Here is a 22,162-nt window from a genome sequence, read left to right on the forward strand (position 1 = left end):
GAACCGCATTATTGTTGAAGTACTGGGAAGGCTCAAGGGTCGTTGGAAGGAGCTGGGGGGTTCTCCTCGAGCCAAAGGGCGAAGGCATCCTTTCCGCGTTCGCGGGCCTCCGCTTCTGAGATCCAAGTGGCCTCCTTGAGTGGACGCCCGCGCCACTTGGTGAGGTATTCGGGGAAGCCTCTTTGTTCCCGGCGTCGGAGGAAGGCTTCTACTTCGAAGGGACCGTTGGAATGGAGCATTGGTACGCGCCGTCCCCATTGGTTGTCGGGATAGAACCTGCGCAGAAGACGAGCATGAAATGCATTATGAACACAAACACTATCTGGCAGGTCCAGCTTGTAGGTGACTTCGTTCAGCACTTGGGTGATGCGGTAGGGTCCATAGTAACGGTGATTGAATTTGGGGGTCATGTTTTTGGGAAGTGACATATTCTTAGAGCTCACTAGGACCATGTCTCCTTTGGTGAATAGTACCGCCTTTCTCTTTTTGTTTGCTTGCTCTGTCATGGTGATCTTGCTCTGCTCTAGGCTTTGTTTAGCTACTGCATTGCGGTCTCTCCACTTCTTCAAAAATTCTTCGGCATCTTGATCTTCTGCTTTGGCCGCTCCGGATGCTAAGGCCAATGGTGTTATGACTTCTTTTCATGTTGCTAACTCGAAGGGAGTATACCCGGTTGCCGAGTGTATGGAGCTATTATAGTGGAACTCCAAAACATCAAGGTACAATGCCCAATCTTTCTGGTCTACTCGGGCATAGCTTCGGAGATAATCTTCGATGCCTTGGTTGACTCGTTCTGTCTGTCCATCTGTCTCTGGGTGGAAGGATGATGAGAATCTCAATTGTGTTTCCAGAGTCTTGAAGAGTTCCTTCCACATGTCGCTCATGAATCTTCCATCTCTATCTGATACAATCGCCAGCGGTAAGCCATGAAGTTTGAATACATGTGTGAAGAAGAGGCGTGCTACCTCCTTGGCGTTTAGTGGTGGTTTGGCTGGGATGAAGTGGGCTTGTTTGGAAAAATAGTCCACCACTACAAAGATGATTGTGTACCCATGGGACTCAGGTAGTTCCACAATGAAGTCCATGCTGATGACGTCCCACGGGCGGCTGGGTACTGGTAATGGCTGTAGTAGACCTGCTGGTTTTGATCGTGGTGCTTTGACCATTTGGCAAGTGGGGCAAGTTTTGATGTAGTCTATTACTTCTTCCTTCATGTTTGGCCAGAAGAACTGCTTCCTGAGGGCCTCCAAGGTTTTGCTTTGCCCTTTGTGGCCTCCAATCTTGCCATCATGTATTTCATGTAGTATGAGTTTCTTCAATTCCACATTGTTGGGGATATACAATCTCTTGCCTAAAAAGAGGATACCTTCCTCTAAGGTGTACATTCCGTGTGGGGTCTTCTCTGCTTCCACATCTTTGATTATCTTGTGCATTTCTTTGTCTTGCTCTAGGGCCTCTTTGACGAGTTCTATGAAGTTGCTGCTGACCACACTGACAGCTTTTAAGTCTGCTTTCCGGCTCAAGGCATCTGCTATTTTGTTGGTCGAGCCAGGCCTGTGCTTAATTTCCAGGTCAAATTCGGCTAGGAAGTCTAGCCAACGGGCTTGCTTTGCTGATAACTTGGGTTGGGATTGGAAGTATTTGAGGGAGATATTGTCGGTGAAGACTATTGTATGCTTGTCTTGAACATAGTGCTTCCATTTTCTAAGGCAGTGGATGACTGCCAACATTTCCTTCTCATGTGTGCTCCACCTTGTTTCAGCATCAGTAAATTTCTTTGACTCATATGCGATGGGGTGCCCCTCTTGGACTAGTACACCCCCTATGCCATAGTCAGATGCATCTGTAGAGATTTCAAAGGGTTTGGTGAAGTTCGGTACCCTTAGGACGGGAGTTTGGCTCATGCACTCCTTCATCTGCTCAAAGGCTTCCTGTTGCGCGTTCCCCCATGTAAACGAGTGGTCTTCTTTGGTGAGGTGGGAGAGGGGGGCAGTGATGAGGCTGTAATCTTTGATGAATCTTCGACAAAATACTGTGAAGCCTAGGAACTCCCGCACTTCTCTTACAGTTTTCAGTACAGGCCATTTTTGGACAGCTTCCACTTTCTTAGGGTCCACTTTGATTCCATCTGCTCCTACAATAAAGCCTAGGAACTCCAATTCTTTCACTGCGAATTCACACTTTTCCGGCTTGGCGTATAACTGATGTTACCTCAGTTTCTCAAAAACTTGGCGTAAGTGTTGCTTGTGCTCTTCTAAGGTCTTGCTGTAGACTAGGAGGTCATCTATGTAGATAATGACAAAGATATCTATCTCCGGTCTAAAAATTCCATCCATGAGGCCACAAAATGTGCCTGGCCCATTGCTTAGGCCGAATCCTAATACTAACCATTCAAAACTCCCATATCGGGTGCAGAAGGCTGTCTTTGGGATATCTTCTTCGGCTATGCGGATTTGGTGGTATCCTGATCTAAGCTCAATCCGACTAAAGTGCTTGGCCCCATGCAGTCTATCTAATAGGTCTTCCACTAGGGGCATAGGGTATTTGTTTTTTATGGTGATTTTGTTAAGAGCCCTATAATCTACACAGAGTCTAAGTCCCCCATCCTTCTTCTTTACAAACAACACTGGGGCACCAAAGGGGGATTTGCTAGGGCGGATGAATCCTTGTTCTTCTAGTTCATGTAGTTGCTTCTTCAATTCCATGAGCTCAGTGTGGTTCATGCGATAGGGAGCTCGGGCCGGTGGAGACGACCCTGGAATCAACTCAATCTTGTGATCCACATCTCGTCTGGGTGGCAGACCTTTGGGTAGTTCGGCTGGCATTACATCTTTGAATTCTTCAAGTATTTCTGCCACTTCTGTGTTCTTCTTCTGTTGTTTGGGTTTCTTGCCATCTTCTTCTTCTATTGGCCGGATCATACACAGATAGACCATATCTCCTTGTTTGACTGATTTCTCGACTTGCTTTGCACTGCATGTCATAATACGTGGCCTGATGACGGTCCCTTGGACCGGTGCTTTTTGGGTCTGGCCCTTACTCTGACGCCTTCTCCTTGCATATCTAGCATCATTTCATTCACACCCTTTCCAAACATTGCAATGACATACTTGTCATAGAATTCTAAGCCTAATATCACTTCAAAATCATCCATGGGGATTACTAAGAAGTTGAGTTTTGCTTTCCACTTGTCGGCTTCCACTTGGACTGCAAAGACTTGTTTTACTTCCTTGGCTTCTCCTTGTGCGAATGTTACTGTTAATCCTTCTGGGGCTTTGGATAGTTTCAATCCATGCTTGGCTGCACACTGTGGTGTCATGAAGTTGTGGGTTGCTCCTGTGTCCACCATGATTGGTTGGTTTCCTTCGCCCATTCGACCTTTGATGTATAGATGGTGGACTGCCGCTACTCTGGCTGCCATGCATTGGGGTCGGGCACTAACTGACCCTACCCTTGGGTGGTCTATGCTCTCTTCACTCCCATTTGGAATTTCCTGGATACGTGGTGGTTGTGGTTCTTCTCCTCCATATGCACAAGCTGCATTCACCCTTGATCCACTCGATGAAGCTGTGTCTTCTATTGGGCATCTGTTTTGGTAGTGTGGGCCCCCGCATTTGAAGCATCTGATGCCAGTGGAAGGGGCTGGGGGTCTCCACCATGATGTGTTTGATCCTGCGGGTCCATATGATGTGCTGGGGGTTGGCCTGTAGTGATTGTTTCCCCATCTCCCTGCTGCTCCTCTTGGTACTAATGCTGTTTGGGATACGGCCGTGGTGTTAGTGGTGTTTTGACTCCTCGTATCTGTGAATACCCCTCTAGGAGCATTGGGCCTTTGGTTCCAGGAGTTGCTATTGTTGAAGGTGTTGTTAAAGTTGTTGTTGAACCTGTTTTGATTTCCTTGTGCTGTTCTTCTGCCTTCCAGGTCCACCAGTCGTTCGGCCATTCTCATGGCTTCTGCTAAGCTTGTTGGCTCCTGCCTCTCCACATCTCTTCTAGCCCATTCTTGCATTCCAAACAAAAATCCATGTAGCTTAGTGTCGGTATCCATGTTTGGTAGCTGCAGCATGATTTGCCTATATTTGTTGACATACTCTTTCATCTTCCCCTGTGCTTGCTTGAGGTTCCTCCATTCATCTCTTACTTTGAATTTCTCCAGCTTTGGAATAAAGTAGTCCCTCAGTTCTTCCTGGAGTTCTTCCCATGAACAGATTGTGTGGCCCTGCTCCTGTTCCAACAGGTGCCAACTGGCAGCGTCCTCCTCCAAGTAAATGGCTGCCACTTCCGCCTTCTTGTCTTCGGTGATTCTTGAATACTTTAAGTACCTATCCACTTCTGCGATCCATTTCTTCAGCACTAACCCATCTCTCTCTCCCTTGTACTTGGCGGGTTGGGGCATCTTGAATTTTCCATAGTCATCTTCTGAACTACTGCTATCTTCCTCTTCTTTGCGATGGTGCTTCTTCTCCTTCTTCTTGTCTTTCTTTTTGCTTCCTAATTCTACTACTTTCTCATTCTCCTTCCTTGTATCTTGCACCCTCCTAGATGACTCCTCTCTACCTGTTCTATCCATCTCCTCTTGCATTCGGTGTCTCCTCTCCTCTTCTTGTTGTTGACTCACCCATTCTCTATAGCCCTGCTCTACTTCTAGTTTCTTTCTCCTTTGTTCCTCTTCCTCTTTCATCTGCATGTTCCTCCATATTGATTCTAGCATGCCTGACATACCATCTATTTGTCTTTCTAGTCCGGCCACCTTCTCCTCTTGGGCCACTCTCCATTCTTGTCCCCTACTCTTCTTCCTCTCCTCTAATGTCGGGAGGGTGACGTTCTCCCTTTCTTCCTCCATGTGGTTGGTGGTGGTGTCGACGCGGGGAAGCCGCGTTTTGCTGGTGGTGGTGTGGGTCGTGCCGCGGGGAAGCCGCGTCACGTCTTCAGACGGTGGGACGTTGAGGTTGGGGCGTCACGCCGGGGCGACGCGTCGGGGGGGGCGTCGCGACGTGGGACGACGCGACGTGGAGCGACGCGACGTGGGTCGACGCGACGTGGGGCGTTACGACGCGGGGCATCGCGACGTGGGGCGACACGACGTGGGGCGTCGCGCTGTGGGTCGTTACAACTTCGATCTCTTCGGGGCACTGGATCTTTCCTCCTGCTTCCGTGAGCCCTCCTTCACTCCGAGCAAGAGTTGCTCTGATACCAAGTGTGATAAACCTGCACTCGTTACGCACTCAACACGGCACAGAAAGGTAACACGATATGAGCTCAAGGTATACTCTTGTATTATTCAATCCAAAAGCGGGACAACATAGACACATCCCAGGACTACACCCTCGTGACGCCGCACATAAGAGGGTTCACCACTGGGTATAGGGAATCACACGTAGAGTGGAAACAAGGCAGGGCTTTGAGTCACTACTACTCCCTATATAGGTGCAATCGGTAGCAACGGCATGGTATAGCTACAAAGCCCTTACACCCCCCTCCCCCCCCCAAAATGTGCCACTCTACCAGAACTTGAACCATTGACCACATATGCATGTATCCTAACCAACTAAGCCGCTACTCAAAGGTAGCTTAGGGCTAGGTCACAGTCGGCGATAAAGGGAGCAGGGAAACCCCCCACTACCCACCTTGTCGTACCAAGTAATGCTAGGAGCAATGGGGTCTCCCTCACCCCAGGAAAACCTTGCAAACACTCTAAAAAATGAGAGTTTTATCTTAGGGTGAGCAGTACTAAGGCGTTCTATTGAGCAGCTTCAATGCGACTCTAGCAAACGAGCCAATAACCAAGTGGCAATTTCATAGAGAGCTGATAGTTTGAATTATTTCACATAAAGAAGTAAGTGCAGTGCAGCCACTCTACCACATCCAAGTTAGCATATCACACCTTTCACGCTCATAGCCTGAGAGCGACTAAGCCCTTATTATCACTTTTTGGCTATGTGGTTCTTTTAATGCAAGTAAACTTTCAACAAAGGAAGAAGATGCAGACAAATGCATTGGGCAAGCTCAACGTTTTCTACTTCTTTTACTTATTCTTACAAAATAGAATAGGACGGAACATAAGAGTGCTTATCTTTCAAACGCTTAATGCAAAAGTACATTGTCCTCTACAATCATGAAATTTCAAAGAGAATTTGTATTAACTCCCCATGCTATACAAGTAGCATGGTTCTATGGTCTAACATACTCCCTTGAGCTTCACCAACCTCCATGCCATACCATGCAAGTAGCATAAAGTTGAAGCCATACAAGTCCAATTAAAGGGTACGTGGATGATGATAGGTGACACATACAATCTTCTTCTCTAATGCTCTCAAACTAGAGCACAATAAAGAAGTTATAGCTATAATAGAGAATAAGGAAAGAAGGCCAATTACAAGTGATGCAAAAGTAATGAAGGCATTCTCAGAACCCTTCTATGCTATCATTAGTAGTAAGCCTGGATAGCCTCAAGACTATAAGAAACTATCAAAATTTCTCAAAGTGGAAAGGCAATGGTGAGCAAAGAGGAAGCCCTATGCTAGGGAGACCATTTTCTAAGGAGGAGTTCCATTTTCTAGTTTCTAAATGAAGAAGAGCAAGTCTCCTAGCATAGATGGCATATGATTTGAAGTCCTTCAAGAATTGTGGGAGGTGTGTACCCACAATTCTTGAACCAAGTCCTATGTAGTTTGCTCAAAGGATTAGGGTTGATGGTCACTTTCTCGAGAAGTTAAAATGAGGGCTTGTGAAAATAATCCTAAAGTCTCTAGATAGAGTGAAGACATCAAAATGGAGGCATTGACAATGTTAAATGCAACATACATAGTGACCATGGCCAAGGCAATGGCCTATGGAATCAAGTTCACTTTGGGAGAATCATTCACCCACAACAATATGGATTTGTTCAAGGGGTGAAGATGCATGATACTATCTTGAACTTAGTCCTTTCTAAGGGTCATGCACTAAGTCTACACAATCAGATTTTGTGCTCATAAACATGGGCTTTGATAAAGCCAACAACCACATTAGATGGCACTTTATCACTAAAGTGATGCAAGTCATGGGATTTGGGGAAGGATTTGTAAGGATGACTTGAAAACTCCCTCTGACTCTAGTGCAATTATCGATGTTAATGGTTTATGCTCTAAACCCTTTTTATTTCTAGGGACCGTGTAAGGATGTCCTCTTGCGCCATTATATTTTTCTTTAATTATTTATCCTTTGTTGGGAAATCTAGATAGGAAAGTCTAGCAAGGCATGATGAAAGGACTCTCTCTCATTTGGAATACAATTTTTTGTTAATGAGAATTCAAATATTGTTGAAGCTAGGGAGAAGTCTATTGAGAACCTATTAGAAGTCTCAAGCAATTCTCTTAACCCATGGGTTCAGCTATCACTAATCATAAAACATAGATGGTTCTCTTGATATTTATGTTAGGAATCACAATGAAATAATGAGCTACATGGCTTAAAGACAAAATTGGATGGGAAGATCAAGAAGTGTAGTAGTACTCAACTCGGCTTTATAGGGAGATTAGTACTTCTAGAAGCTTCTTGATATTTAGGTTAGGAATCACAATGAAACAATGATCTACATGGCTTAAAGACAAAATTGAATGGGAAGATCAAGAGGTGTAGTAGCACTCAACTCAGCTTTATATGGAGATTAGTACTTCTAGAAACAGCTCTAGTATCCATATTATTGTATCTAAGCAATGATATTGGGGTTTAGTGCAATAATTTGAACGAAGATGGAAAAAGAATTCAACACCTTCTTGTGGCAAGGCAATGGTAAAGGAGTGGAGGGCCATAGCTTTGGCCTCTTATCAATGCAAGGGAGAGATGTAGGTGGACTTGGCTTACCACAACTTAGACAAAAACTGTGAATTTTACAAAGTACATAGGTGCATGGACCAAAAACAACCATGGACCATCCTCATCAAAGAATGTTTAGCAAAGGTCAAAACTAAGGAAGGGGCATTAACATATATGAATTGTGTGGATGTCTTGTGCTACAAACAAATTATCAAGATATTGAATTCAAAGGTGGCACAAGCAATAGTCCATGCATGCAAAAATTTTGGACAATGCATAATAGGTTGGTGTCGAAAATAGACGTAGTGACTCATCGCTACTACAAGTTCTATGGACTTTAAGTATGCTTTAGATCCTCCTTTCTAGTCTTGAGAAGAGGATGCTAGGATGACAAAGAAGCTAGTAAACAAAAGACTAGTGAGATGGAGTCACATTCAGGACAAACAAGAAGCATCTATGATGTTGCTATACCACATTCCTCAAGAATTTGGGCTTAATGAAAGAGAGAAAAGATGAATTCAATACGTTCTAGAAAGGAAGAGAGATGACTGGCTAACGGTATCAAGAGTGAGCGAAGGAAACATCACTAGATACATGGTTGCTTAGATGAACGCATCATTATGGAAATGTAGGAAGAGAAATGATTTCTACCTGAAAACACAAGATTATCCTCTCAAGAGTGTCAATTTTAGAAGAAGGGTTTTCCTAAGTCTTTAGTTGAGAGCTTGAAGAGGAAGAATTAGGGCTCTATGGAGGGCTATCCCCTCACACAAACCCTTATGTTATGGAGGGGCATAATGAGGAATTCATTGTCAAGGAGAGGTTGGGGAAGTCCATGCAAATGTCTCCTCTTTGTACCTTTTACAAGAGGGGAGAGTAGAACATGTATAATCTCTTTATTAGCAATGCAAAGATGTGAAGGCAATTTAGAGACTTGCTTAGTAATGGGTGAGCATACCAAGATTGGATGATAGTATCAATCAAAAGGTAGTGTTTTTTGGTGTCCCAAGAAGTTTTAAAATCCTTTAAGGATGTGGAACCTAAACAGAGCTATCTATCTTTTTGGCAAAAATAAAGGCAACAAATGGTGAAAGAATAGTGGATGCAAGTTGAAAACCAAATAAGTATGGCTTTTTGGGCTATTAGAAAAAGGCTTAGGACCTCTACAGTGGTTCACAAAGGTGAGTTAAGGCTTAAGAAGTTCCATTTCTAAAATGAGAGCACAAGCTTTCACAAGCACTAAAATGGTGTCACGAATCTTTTTATTCACATAAATATATTCACTCCCACATTGTATTAAAAAAGTAGCATGCTTTTATGTTTCATATTGATTTAATGGTCATGTATCTCATAGTCTTCTATACTTGTTCCTTCAATAAAGATTGTGAAATCACTATAATCTTCAAACATCTAATGTTTATGTGTCTCGTATTGTGCAACATGTTGCACCAAACACTATTGTAGAAGTTATAGCCAAATATCTTACAATCATTGAAAAATGGTAATTTTATACCTATCTTCTAACTCCAAATTATATTTTGGGACAGCCGTAGACAAAAATACCATATTTTATAGATGATTATTTTATAATTCTCGTTATGTTAGGTTTGAAAACATATAGCTTGAGGCAACATCCTAACTAGATATTTTTGGTCTTTCTAATTGTATGCATAGTTTAATTTATTATCCACCAATACAAAAGCTATTTTGGTGAGAAGCTTTGTGTGAAAGCTAAAGGCTAAGCCTAAGCTTAAAAAATATGTTAATGGTTGGAGAGATGATTGTATCAAGCATGTTGGTGTCTAATGCATGTTGTACCCCTGTGGTTTACTAGTAGTGTGCACCTCTCTTCACAAAGAACTCCCAACCCTGGCACCCAAGTTCATGTTCATAGTCTTATAACTTGATGGTGGCATTCTTGTCTTTGTAACTCCACACAATGGCCAGTACCATACTACCTAAAGTGTGGCAGTTGTACCCAACATGAGATGCATTATTAGCCACTTTAGCTTGGCCCTAGAGGCATATGATGATTTTTGGCTCACTGTATTGAAGTAGTATTAAAGGTGTATTAGCCTTGATGAGGTGCAACATCACCAATGCACACATCCTCCACATGGACCTATGTTATCTCTTCTAATTAGCTAAGTATTTTGTTGGGGGTAAAGGTGCATGTGCTTATGCCGCCTTGATCGCACACCTACACACTATAGGTGGCAAGCGCCCATCACTGTCACTTTATTTCTTCATTCTTTTAGAGACTATTGAATAAGGGAAGGTTGGTCACACATTGTGACTATTGGAGTTCCCACATACACCATCTCTCTCTCTCTTGCTCTCTTGCTCCATCTATCATAGCTCTTTCTTTGCTTTTTACTTTTGCTTGTGTGCTTCCACTCAAGCTCTACCTTTTAGATGGTATGAAAGCATGCATTCAAGGAGCTTCTTCATCCTTTGCTTTAGCTTGGATTCAAAGCTTCAGCTCAAGGTTTCATGGCAGTCATTGTTTTTCCTTCCTAAGGTATGCATTGAGTCCTCCCGACTTGTTTCAACTTGCTCCTGGCTCATCAAGGAGTTTCCTAAAGCTTTAACTGAGCCTTATTGAGTGCTTATTGAGTTGAGAAGCAGCCATTCTATCCATTATGAGTGGATACAAAGCACGTTATAGAAGTCATCAACAACTATGGTAGCTTAACAACACTTTTGTATTTTGGCCATAACTTTTGCATGCGATATCGGATTCAAGTGTTTTACAGCTAGAAATGAAGAGCACAACAAAAGCTACACATTTGAGCACTCATAGAGTTGATTCTATGTAGTCTTTAGTTCTTTGTTTTACAAAAAAACATAGTAGTTTTGATTTGGATAGCAAGTAGTTGATCGGTTTATACTCTATTGATGCTTATGGGGAATGTTTGCAATGCTGCGATGATGTATTGATGCTCCAAAAAGGTTTTGGATTGATTAGAGCTTGGTTAGCTCAATAATTAAAGTATTTGTTGCTGTAATAATAGTTTGGACAGCAAGCATACAATAGCGAGCTTTATGCTTTGAATACCTATTGTGCGTACATGGTATTTCGGGTATCCTATATGTACAATGATGTCTAACATTAATATATGAGCCCAAATATGAATATGACATGCTTTGTAACTTGGATTTGAGCTACATTTGATGTACTTGGGCTTTTGTCAGTTGGGTTGAGCTTCCCTGCTTACTTACTTATGGGTATTGAAGCTTCATTGGACACTTATGCTCCCAGATGTATTTGTGATATGCTTGGGCTTTCTAGATGTATTTATGATATGCTTGGGCTCTTTAGATGCTTTGATTTATATGTCTTGAGCTTTGCTTGCTCACTTTGCATTCTGGATTTGCTTCGAGTAGGAGATGGTTGTATTTGGCAAAGCTTGGTTCTTTGAGATAGTGGGACTCTTGGTTCATGTATATGCTCTCATGTATGCTATTGGATGTAGTTACTCCTATAGGAACCAATTTTGATTTCCTTTGGACACTAGCACTTACTTCTATCAGCAGTTTGCCAATGATATATATGCTTATGGGATGTATGGCTTACTAACACTTTGAGTTTGTGATAGTCTTTGGTATAGGTGGTCTATGCTTAGTCATTACTAGTTGCATTCTTTGTATCCCGGTTTTCTACTCCGATATCCCTCACAGTGGGAGCTTGCTTCCTTGGATATTTTCACACAATTGGATTGACATATACTACTATCTTTATTTCAACATTACTATAATTACAACTTTAAGCATTGTCTTGGAGAGTAGACATCGTACTTTAGCAACCTATTGCTTATAGTTGGTGGACAACTATATACTTCAGTATTTTCCCTTCTATTTTTCTCTTGTTTTGCCTGAGTTTTGGAAGCTAATTTGCAATCTTTTATAGTAGCCCATTCTCTTGGATTTTTCATTGCTATATACCCATTATGAAGGTTGATTCTTTCAATGATAATGCTATTTTCAATATTAAAAAGCTTAATGGCACGAATTTCACATGTTGAAGACATAGATATGGCAAACACTAGTCCAAAAGAAGTAGGTTAGGCTATTGAACTCAATTTTGGTTGCTTGATTTGGGGGATTTCTTTCATGTTACCCTACATAGGGATTGGTTTCAAGTTATTGTAGCATGACAGGTTCTGGGAGACTGGGAAATAACTTGGCATTGGATATTATTGGCATTAAGGATATATGACTGCAATTTTCCTCATGCAACTCTTTTACTCTACATAATGTAAATCATGTATCCTCTTTGACCAAAAGCCTTCTATTTGCTAAACAATTGGATTATGCAAGCTATTATATATCTTGGTGATTCCATGTGGAAAATTACCCATGGGAATGTTGTCTTTGCTAGAGGTGCCAAGGTTGACAACCTCTATCCTTTATTTGTATCAGGGTCTCTTGACTATGTTTTGGTTGTGCCTGACATACCACATGTATCTTTATGGCATCATTGCCTTGGACACATATCCTTAAAGGGAATGAAAATGCTTACTCGTTTTTACAGTATCTTCTACCTCTTGATTACAAATACTTTGATTCTTCAGACCATTGTCTTTATGGCAAGTAGACATACAATTCTCACAAGAAGTTTGGCATTATGTGGGTGAGCCTCTCGCTCTTGTGCATTCTAATGCATGTGATCCTATGCCTCATCAATCTCATTGGGTGGCTCTAAGTACTTTGCTACATTCATTGATGATTATTCACATAAGGTTTGGGCATATCCTAGCAGAAATCAAATGTCTTATCTACCTTCTAGCATTGGCTTGCTCTTGTTGAGGACTAGTCTAGATATATGCTGAGATGCCTAAGGTTTGACAATAGGGGTGAGTATGATTCTAAAGCATTTGAGTAATTTTGTGATGAGAGGGGTATTTAGTGTCAATTTACCGCCTCCTACACCCCATCCCAAAATGGTGTTGCAAAGCACATGAACGTAACCATTTAGAAAAGAGTCTGCAATATGCTTCATCAAGGTGGCTTATTGTAGCATTTTTGGGCTAAGGCAATTACTACTGCCATACATTTAGTAAAGAAATCCCCATACAATGCTACTGATTATTAGGTTGTAGAGGAGGTATAGTCTGGAAAACCTCCCTCATATGTGAATCTTAGAGTCTTTGGATGTGAGGCTTTCTATCATGTAGCCAAGGATAAACATAATAATTTGGATCCTAACTTAGTGAAATGCATCTTCCTTGGTTATGGGGATGCAAGTGAGATGGGGTATCACCTATGGGATACACAAGCTTGGAAGCTCATATGTAGCATCCATGATGTTGTCTTCCATGAGGAGAAGATGCATAAGCATCTAGCATGTAGTTGAGGTACACAAGGTGATCTTTCAAGAGGAGCTTCTTGTTACCATACAACCAGGTAAGCTTGCAGTGACTGATGTTCCAATGGCCCGTGATCATGATGTTGGGTAGGATGTATAGGCCCCACAATCTATTTTTTAGCCTGATTGGTTTGCGCCCTCCATGGATTATGTTATGGTGATAGATTCCGGTGAGTCTCTTGCTTATGAGAAGGCCATGCATAGAGTTGATACTCACTCTTGGGAGAGGGCCATGCAATCTAAGTTTGATTCACTACAAAAAAACCATACATGGGATTTGGTCCCTTTTCCTAGTGGGAAACATGCATTGCCATACAAGTGGGTGTACAAGTTGGAGAGTACCCTTAGACACCCCAAGCCAACATAAAGACCAAATTGGTTGCTAAGGGTTTTAAGTAAGAGCATGGTGTTGACTTTGATGAAGTCTTTTCTCTTATAGTCAAAATGAATACCCTATGATTGATTTTGGCCTTGATTGCATAGTTAGATCTAGACATTTATTAGATGGATATAGAAATAGTTTTTCTACATGAGGATATCTATATGTAGCAGCCTAAGAGATTTATGAAAAAGGGTAGGGAGAACACCACTTAGGAGATTTCATATGCAAGATATTAAGCCTATTGGTTATCCTCTACTTTCCATGTGAAGGTTAGTCAAGTCAATTGTCCCCAGTTATATGAGCAGAAGGCCAAGATGGCCAAGATCCCTTATGCATTTGTAGTGGGTAGTTTGATGTATGGCAATGATAGCCACTCACCCTAACATAGCATTTGCAGTGGGAGTTGTGGCACATTATATGGCTACACTTGGCTAGCGACATTAGGATGCGGTAAAGGGTATCATGGGGTACCTAAAAGACAATGCAAATACGTGCATTTGCTATGGTGGCCAAGACACTACAATCATGGGTTACATTGACTTCAATTACGCAATCCATGCAAATAGTAAGAAGTCCACCTCTGGGTATGTCTTCATCTTGCTAGAGGTGTTTTTTCTTGGATGTCCATGGTGTAAAAACACATGGCCTTAGCTACTATTGAGACAGACATAGTATATTGTAGCAACCATTGAGGCTTCCAAGGAGGCCTCGTCTTGTGATAGACCTAGGTATTACCCTTGCTCCTACATTGCATTTGGGTTCTATGAGTACTATTCAATTAGCTAAGAATCTAGTCTTCCATGAGAAGACAAAGCACATTAAGGTGCACTGTCACTTCATGAGGGAGGTGGTAGAGGACAAGTCTATTGAGCTTATCAAGATCTCGACTAATGAGAATACTTCAGATCTGCTCACTAAAGCCTCTCAATGGAATGTTTTGCTTTCATTAAGAAGATGATGGGCATAGATTGAAATGGCATCTCTTGCTTAATCTACTGTCCTTTCTGTACATTTTTACTTTGTCACTTTTTTCTTGTTCTCTCCTCATTACAGGCACATTCACCTTTAAGTGGGAGGTTGATGGGGGTAAAGACGTGTGTGCCTACGTCACCCTATAGTTACTATGCACAACATGATTGTGTATCTATACACTATAGGTGGTAGGTACCCATCATTATCACTTCATTCTTTATTCTTTCAATGACTATTAAATAAGGGAAGGTTGGTCACACATTGTGATTGTTGGAGTTCCCACATATGGTGTCTCTCTCTATTGTTCTCTTGCTCCATCCGCCATAGCTCTTGCTTCCGCTTGTGTGCTTCCACTCAGGCTCTACCTTTTATCTTTTTGTAGGAGCTAAATCTTAGACCACATGTGAAGTTGGATATTATGTGGGTGTTGGTTTATGCAAGTATTTATCTCATAATTTTAAATTCCTTTGATGAGGAATACAATTGCAGTGTCCGCAACTAAAGGCCTTTTATCTTATGGGATGTATGCATGTGAGTTGTAGTGTAAATGCATTATTCCCTCTTACAAGCACATTACCACTCTAGTTCCTATAACATACAGGATGTCCAAAATCATCAATAGTGCAAAACAATCTATGTCTAATTATGTAACTCATTATTCTACTAGCGTACTTGTGACATTTGCATAGGGACAACATCGAGCATACTTGTGCTATTGAACTCTTTAAATTTTAAAATAGGCACATCCTATATGTAAAGTGCATTATAAAAATCAAAATTTAACCTATAGTTAGCACTCATGACCCCTCCCCTCCCTACCATTTAATGTTATGCTTGCGGTGGTAGGTGTAGAGAATGTTTTCATGTAATTTTATAGTTTAAAAAGTAATAAATCACACACTATAACATGGACATGGACTAAAATGAGGCTAAACCTCATGCCTTAGGTCCACTATATATCCACAAACATATTTATAATTTTTTGTAGATTTTTAGCATGTGAAACCTAAAATTTCTAATTTTTCTCTATTTATTTGTTAATAATTACTATTATTTTTTGATTCTTTGATTCAACCCAATTAGGATTATTGAGATTCACCACTATCTTTCATTTCATCCCATAGGAACATGTTTTTTCCACCCAATTTTTTTTAAAAATTCACTTAAATATCACATTTCAAGCTTTAAATTATTAATAACGACCACATTTGACTATGGGTTTTCATATTATCACTTGTAGCCCTCAAAGATATGTAAAAAAGGATTCGTACAAATTTTCATACCATATGCACTTCATTTGGACCATAAACTGTAAAAAACAAGCAAAATTTCTTTATAAATTAACGTACCGCTAAATTGTGTGTTTTGGGTCACGAAAATTGAACGCATGGATAGCCATCAGACTCGCCATCAATCTAAACACACTGCTTGACATCACTTCTCAGCATCCTCTCAATCTTACATCAATCCGATGCATGTCGGGTAAGCATTCTTCATCCCATTCTTCTCTTTCTATTTCCCGCATGAATGGTCTCTTGGAGGAGAGAGAAAGAATGAATTTGGAACTCCACAACTAGGTAGCTATTGCTCAAGATAGGCGAATCAGAGCAAAAAATTGGAGAAGCAGATTGGTATCTTCACATTCGATGGGTGTTTGTAGCCCCAACCTTCCCTCTCCATCAAATTGCCATGGTGTGGCGTGATGCAGGCTACTCACACCATTTTTAAGCCCCCCCTCCCCCCTCAAAAATTTTAGGACCAAAGGGCCTCAAGGGCCATGCCCTTTCAAATCTTGCCCACTATTTGACCCCCAAAGTATGACATCCAGTTCCTCCCGCATTGGGTGCTCGATTCTGCATCCAAAAAAATTTACGTGTCTATCTTGAAGTCTTGAACTATCGCGAACTTATCCTGCTTCAATCTAGCACCTGAAGAAATTATGAAAAATCTTCAATCAATGCAAGATCGGTCTTTTAAAGTAATTTGGATTTCTGTCTTCTATGGCCACTTAAAATTGTCACATCCACATCTTTCCTTTCAATGAGCTTACATTTCCACTTTAAAATGGCACGTCTCTGGCTCTTTTTCTAAGTAAAATCTCGCTCTCATTAGTGACCGCGAGATAGGGCGACTTAGCCAATCAAATTCACAAACTGATCCACACATAAAAAAACCATAAAGAGCATCAAACTGTTACAAAGAAGAATACACAACAAAATACAAATACAGCTCTCACCCTATCCCCTTAACCAAATCAAGGCATGAAGATCCACAAGGGATAGGCAGAGTATAATTTGACAGAGACCTAGAGCTAGTGACTAACCAACTACTCCAACACAAACAAGCTGATAAGAACTACTAAAGAAGTCATCCTAAGTGGTTGTCTGAACTACTACTTGACCTAGGACAATTGGACCAGGAACTCCTACTGGGCAAGGACTCCTATAGCTTGGTCTTTTAGTTTCAAATACCTTTGATTCATCACTTTTAAATACTCTAGGACTTGATAGTTCACGTGTAAAAAGGAGGGAGCTGAGTGTAGTGACCCAAGGAGAACGTGACTCGGAACCCAAGAACCTGCCAAACCCTCACAAGGTGACACTAAATCCTTTTTCCCTGCCGCTCACTTTTATTTTTGCTCCAACTATCCTTATTTATTTTTTTCGACTAGACATCACCCCCAGGAACCTACCAGGCCTTTGCAAGGTGATGATTATCCGCTCTTTGATTTTTCTTTCATTTCATTTCTTTTTCTTTTGTTCAGGGGTTAGAACCCCTTTTCACACACCTCCAAACACTATAGTCTTCAAATATATGCATTGTTTCTGCTCTTGCTTTTAATTTGGTAGGCTTCTCTAGCAGCCTCACAACTAATAGAAACTCCTAGAAACAATCACCTAGCAAGCTAGTAGAACAGGTCACTAGGACTACCTTCTAAAATAGTTCTTAGAGTGCTCAACAATGTCTTTACAAGAGGCAAACAACTACTTGGACCTCCCCATACACACATAACTTAAACTTTGGGACTTTATGCCTTGGCTGCTTGTCCCCAACAAAAGTAAGAAAATTCCCCACAGATATGCATAACCATTCAACATAAAGAGAAATAACTCATAAATGAAGGAGATCACCCAGACTAGGCCACAAGAAGTGTTGGCACAGCAAGAGGCTTCCTCCATGCATTTTGTCAAACCTATTTGGTACAACACTAAAACATAAAACCATTAAACGTATTCACACCAAATAGATACATGGTCCTCTTGGCCTATTGAAATATAACATTATGCATCCAAAACAATTGGCCCTCTTGGCCTAAAGTAAAAAACCAATCGAAACTTATACACATCCCTCCTTGGATACTAACATTCAATAAGACACTCCATTCTAGGGAGAAAAGAGTGCTCCTAGCCCTAAACTAGATGTATTAGATTATGACCCATACCTCCTACATATACAACAGAGGTGTACGCATAAAATGTCATTTGACCACCCTATGGATCCAGGATAACAATGGTAAATGGGTCTCAGCTACTCTTTGCATTACCCATACTAACCATTGCCTAGCATAAAAAAAGATGTTTTGATAAAAGTCCCCATAACCAACCAGGTCCTGTCTCATCATCAATGGAGATATCTAAACTAGGACCACAGTTGAAAAAGATGCCTTCTTCATAAGCATAATTTGCTAATGAATCAACAAACTGATTCCAATATTGTGGAACCAACTGAAGAGACACTCTCTCAAACTCATCAATTAGGTTTATAAAGCAAAGTGATAATACATACAAAGAATGGGATTTCATACTGTGTACATTCCATTCAATTGATTCAAAACCAAATGGGGATCCCCTTTTACTAATAACTGGTGAATACCACCTTTCTTAGTAATATTTATTCCTATGATTAGGGCTTTATATTTTGCTATATTATTAGTAAATCCTACCCTAAGGTAGGTAGCTAATTTCATCATAATTCTACGTCAGAGATCTCTAATGGCTACCACAATACTCCCTTTCTTATTGGGACCCTTGGATGCTCCATCAAAATATAATGTATATGTCCATAAAGGGTTCACATGTCCCAGCCATCGTTAGCTCCTTTATTCATAACTATGATAGTCAAAATTCAGCATATTTAGAGGATGAACCAAAGGCTCTATCCCACCTTGTTTATTGAATCTAACAAGGATGCTCGTCAAAATCCTTATGCAGTGATGGCAGAAGACTTTGATCTCCCAAATAAATGTCATGTCATCTTGCTCAAACACTTTATAACCTTTGCTCCACCAAACAAGTCTTCCCTGATGGTATCTTTGTTCCAAGTATGAGTGTGCTAAGAAGGGAATTAGCCGCCCCATCACCCAACTTTTAGCCTCTCTTGCAAGCTTCAAATTAGTACAGCCTTGACATGAAAAATAGTTATCTCATCAGTATGCCTAAAGATAATAAGGTTTAATCTTATTTAGATTAACCTTGTTTTTAAACTCCACTCCCTACAAATCTACTAGTAATGATGCGGACTTATTTTTCCTGATGCTAACTATTTTCTAGGGACCATCCCACTTAGGCTCCAGTTTCCTAGGAAACATATCCCTACGTTCATCATAGTATAAAACTAACCAACCTTTCTTGAAGGTATACTTCTTTGCTTTTAAATCATGAAGTTGCTTCATTCCACGCTTAGCTACCTCTTGATGTAACATACTTTGCAATTTGAGCTGATCGAGGTGTGCTAAAGTTGTAAAGTGCTCAAAGAGTGCATCTTCATTCCCCAAAGAATGTTTAATTGCAAATCTTATTGTTGGTAACTTGGTCTCTAGGGGTAGTACACACTCCTTGCCATAAAGTAACTTGAATGGGGTGTGGCCGAGAGCTCACTTAAAGGTCATATTATATGTCCACATAGCCACATATAGCTTCTTATCCCAATCTCATTTCTTCTTTGATACTATCTTCGATAGAATACACACAAGTTGTTTATTGGTAGTTTCGACCTGCCCATTCACATGTGGATTATAAGGTGTTTTTTAATTGTGTTTAATATGCCATGCTTCAGTTAGGCTCTTAATCACCTTATTTAAAGAATTGGTTCCGCGGTCTGACACTAACTCCTTTGGCAGACCAAAGTGGTAGATAATTTGCTCAAGCGCTAGAAGCTAATAGTCTCCTTTGTATTCTCCTTTCTCATCGCTCTTGCTTCTGACTACTTTGTAAAATAATTAGTTACCACTATGATATACCTCTTTTGTGTAGAGGATGAGGGGGTTATAGGACCCACAAAATCGATGCCTTACTTCTCGAATGGTAGTATAGCCACAATAGGAGTCAACGGGCGCTTCCTATTCTCCCTACTATCATGTCTTTGACATACATCACACCTCTTGACATATGCAAAAGTAATATGGAAAATGGATGGCCACCGATATTCAGCTCTCAAGGCTTTTTGTGCAGTCAACCATCCAGCAAAATGTCCTCCACAAGGGAAGTCATGACACTCTTCCAAGATAAACGGAACCTCATTAGGCATAACACATTGGTGATAAACATCATCAACTCCCTATCGATATAATGGTCATGCAATCATGGCAAATTTCGAAGCCTGCTGTTTAATTTTCCTCTTCTCGGCATTTGACAAAGAAGCTCTAGTCTCTCCTGTAGATAGATAGTGCGTTATGGCAGCATACCAAGATGGAATGGAAGCCATATCAAATTTGAATAGACCCTCAAGGTCACTACCTTCAGCCAAAATTTCTTTCGAATCCTCAAAATCCACAAGACATTCAATGGTGCCTTGCAACTTTGATGGCTTACTCTTGATTTCATAATAAAACTCTTGCAAAGTGATCAACCACTTTGCCAGGCGATCAAGCGGCTGTAACTTATTCATCAATAGCCTCAACCCCCTGCCTTTTTATAAAATACAACCTTCTCATAGAGAACGTAAATTTGCGGCTAGCAAATCCAATTGGATGATACCACTTCTCCTCCCAAATTTGGGCTAAACAGTGCTGATGCTATGCATTGTGGCTGTTGAAAATATATAGAAGACCTCACCCCTTTTGGATGCTTTTAGGACTAGCACTTTCACTAGTTCCTACTTTGTATCCTCAAAGGATACTTGGCATAGGTCACTCCAAACAAACCGATAGTTAAAGGATAGTAGATTTGTCAGTGGAAACATCCTCTTTGCAAGTGCATTGATAAATCTTCGATAGTATTCCACTAATGATAGAAAGCTACTACGGACTTCTTTAGGAGTATGTGGCGGACTCATAGTGACAATAGCGTTTATCTTTTTTGGATCACTTGCAATACTAGCCAAGCTAACCATATGCCCCAATAGCAATCCATAGGGCACTCCAAAGATACACTTTCATGGATTAAAAGCAATGCTCAAAATATTTTCTTAGAATAATCAGCTATCTCTTCCTTGTGGTGGCTGCCCCCATATCATCAATAAAAAATTTCAACTCCTCTAGGAAAATATCACCAAAAGTCTTATCAGCTGTATATTGCCAAGAACCTCGCGCATTGTATAACCCAAATGCCATAACATAGCCATTTTTTTTATATCCAACAAAGCAATCCATGAATGAATAGATGTCTCTACCTGTGCTAACTGATCCAAAATCTGGTCAATAAATGGTAGTGGATAGTAATCTTTGAGTGTTTGTTTATTGAGCTCCCTAAAATCTATGCAAAGTCGGATTTGATTATTTTTATTTTTCTTGATAACTACCGATGAACACCACTCTATGTGTTATATAGGATATATTAGGTCGGCCTTACACAATTTGTTTTGCAACTCCTCAAATAGTCCATCCCTTAGTTCAAAGGGCATACGCCTCACTTTTTGTCACACAAGGCAGCTTCTTTTCTTCAAGGGAATAGTATGCATAGCCAAACTGGGAGGAATACCCCTCAACTCATCATAGCTCTAGGCAAAAATGTCACGAAACTCTTGGATCAAGCGCATGCAGTCCTTCCTTTCTTCCAAACTAAGCATAGATCCTAATTTAATTGGTAACGGATCATCCAACATACCGAGGTCCAACTCAATCACATCCGTGACTCCTATTCTATCTTGAGCTTCTATCGACTCATTTAGAATCATCTGGTAGACATCCTCTATAGTAGACTCCTCTTTTAACTTGTCACGTTGACAAAGTCCCACTATTAGATGGATCCTCTAATGCATCTAATTCTGATGAAGGTAAAGGTACTCTCACACTTTGAGGAGATTCAAGATGATATGCATCCACATTATATTCACACGTCGGGCACCTCTATCGAAAATTAGATAACAGTCGGATTGCAAGATCCATGGCCTTCCTATAGCAATACTTGATAGCTTGGCTGCCCTGCAAACTTGATAGCCCTAAAGTCCACAATGGATTCCACATTAGGAACAATCACATGGACTTTGGTAATGTAACCGTCAAGTTGCCTTCAGTTGTAAACAGCCATTCAAAGAATTGTGGAGGCATCTTTTTGAAATTCCAGTCCTAATCTTTCCATCAATTTTAAACTCATAATATTGATGGATGATCCCCTGTCCACAATGGCATATTCAACTATATGCCATCAATATAAGCTGCTACCCTTAGGCAATGCTTTTTAGCATGTTCAAACCAATCATTTCCC

The sequence above is a fragment of the Lygodium microphyllum genome, chromosome 7, assembly GCF_053477565.2.
Source record: "Lygodium microphyllum isolate KBCC chromosome 7, Lygodium_microphyllum_v1.1.10, whole genome shotgun sequence".
NCBI classification, from domain to species: Eukaryota; Viridiplantae; Streptophyta; class Polypodiopsida; order Schizaeales; family Lygodiaceae; genus Lygodium; species Lygodium microphyllum.